We start from the raw sequence: 2,354 nt of genomic DNA on the forward strand, positions 1-2,354 counted from the left end.
CAGGAGATGGAAACACTGATCTTCACAGATTGCAGTCAAAACAAAGCAAAAGAAAGCATTCAGTAAGTCTAATTTACTAAAATCCTATATGAAAAAGTGATCTTTTGAGATTTATTTTTAAATTAATTGGCCTACATTTCAAAAATATTTGTTAATTTACAGTCTTCTTTCATCATATATAGCAGGGTTGTAGAGGAATTAAATATTCTTTGAAATTTATAATATTTTGTGTCAATGGGTATTTCTACAAAACTAAGGTCACATACCGGGTAGTTCATTATCATGATAATTGTACAGATATGTTTTAAAAAAGTCTGTATGATTAACTATGCGCTTTTCCTTCAGAAACTGGAAATAAGATAGAAAGCCGTGGAACATCTAGACGAGTCATGGACCCCAACATCTAAAAAAGAACTTGACGGAGTGCATTCGGTTGGACATAACTTCACCCGAGAAGACTGATGACAAACTCAACAAAGAGGGTCAGGCTCCTATTTTCCTGGGGAATCAACTAGACTGTGCAAGGGAAAAGAGGCACTGGACAAGGCATATAGACACAAGGTCCTGAAGACCGAATCTGCCAGACGGCAGTTGGTATTTGTAAGGGATGTTAGAGAGCACACAACAACACCTCCTCCTGAGAAGTGTCCAGCTTGGGCCATTTCCAGGGACTACTCCTCATAGAGGTAATTAATTTTCTCAGATACCTATTTATTTTAACCTTTCTTAGTATTGTGTAAAACTTTTATAAATTCATTTAACTTCCCTTTTTAAGTGAATAAAAAGATCAATACCATTTGAAAAAAAATATTAAGGATGTGTTATTTTTTGCTTGCAAATACTGAAGTCTGATTATATTGAACCATTTTCTATGGCTTTCTTTTGATAAGTTTTATGATAGTGTATGGTCTCCTTGTCTAAGCAATTGTACTATCCATATAAGAAAAGCTGCAACATCAAACAAGAGTAGGGTAAAATAGACAATGTGACCTCTTTTTGGAAATTATGCCTGTACATCCTTAAATAATTTGTGGATCACATCTTTTCTTTGAATCTGAGAGAATCTGATTTCGGAAATTTAACATATCATATGTTTTTATAATAACTCACATCCTTATGACCAGAAAACTTGTTTTTTTTATGGAGATAAGAATTACTGTACAATCATTTTAATTCATAGGGGGGTCAATGTTTGTGGATAAGTAAAATTTTGTTGTTTCTAGGAAATGTTATTTCGTAAGTAATTTGTATATTCAGAATATTCAGTGAACAACATTTCTGTTAAACATTTTCTTCCCAACTTCCCTAGAAGGACAGCTTATTCAATGAATGGGATGTATTATAAACACCAAAATGTTACTTCAGCTAAATTTTAACTATTTTTTTATTCCTTGTAGGTCAAACGAGGTTTCAGCTATCAAGAGGATACAAGAAAAAGAACTTTTTAATTCTGTGGTTGTGTATTTCCAGACGTAAATATTGATAGTTGTTTTGGTTTTTTATAATGTACCTGTAATCAAAAGTTCAGGGTATATAGTTTTTGCACTGTCGGTCTGTCTGTCTGCAAAAATGTAAACCAGGCCTAAAGCTTTTGAGTGGATGGGGCGACTGCTTTCACATTTCACAGATGTATTCTAAGATTTACATACAGATGCAATGTTGATGTTTTGACATATCATTAAAAATTGTTATGCTTTTTCATATTTTTTTTTATATAATATTAATACTGCAGTAACTTTATTGAATCCCTGAATGTCAATAATCACTAATTTGGTTTTTAGTATAAAATATTGTATTTTTTTTTATAATAGTAACTAAAAGCAAGCCATGATTTTTTTTATGTTGTACATATACAATGTTGATGCTTTGATATATCTTTAAAATTTGTTATACTTTTTCATAGATTTATTTTGTTCACATAATACTTAAATAACTGAATTGAGTAACTTAATTGAGTAACTTAAACTTTTATTTGTTGAGAATTTGAATAGATAGTATTATTGATATAATTTCTGAGAATACAAATGTCATCTTATTTGAAATTTGTTTTGTTGTTTACTATATCCTCAAGGTTCACTCATCAATATTCAATAACAAATGTACCCCACCTGAGAAACTTGAAGATTCTCATAAGCTAATTCCAATATGAGAATTTTAAAGAAAATTCAACAAGAAAAAAAAATAATTATTCCAATAAATCCATTTAGATTCCATCAAGGGAAAACCCAAGATTCCTGATAAGTTTCCATGATATGGAAACTACTACCTTTCAATTCCCTCAGGTTTCCAACCTTTGGAAACTCAAGGTTTACTGTATGAATCCAAGCAGTTTCCTATTCATGAAAACTTTAAGA

The 2,354-nt window shown here is 30.9% G+C and overlaps 1 long non-coding RNA gene across 2 annotated transcripts in view; it reads left to right on the plus strand.

The window, feature by feature from the left end:
• LOC134276529 (uncharacterized) overlaps positions 1-422 on the plus strand; it is a 4,236-nt gene extending 3,814 nt beyond the window's left edge. For both annotated transcript variants that reach the window (XR_009994063.1, XR_009994064.1), the window contains exons 2-3: positions 1-62; positions 346-422. The exon at positions 1-62 is cut by the window's left edge and continues 47 nt beyond it. This is a non-coding gene — a long non-coding RNA (uncharacterized LOC134276529). The remainder of the gene's footprint in view (positions 63-345) is intronic.
• Positions 423-2,354: the final 1,932 nt, after the last annotated feature.

Source organism: Saccostrea cucullata, unplaced genomic scaffold, assembly GCF_032062105.1.
Source record: "Saccostrea cucullata isolate Sc308-1 unplaced genomic scaffold, CSIRO_AGI_Scuc_v1 ctg7002, whole genome shotgun sequence".
NCBI classification, from domain to species: domain Eukaryota; kingdom Metazoa; phylum Mollusca; class Bivalvia; order Ostreida; family Ostreidae; genus Saccostrea; species Saccostrea cuccullata.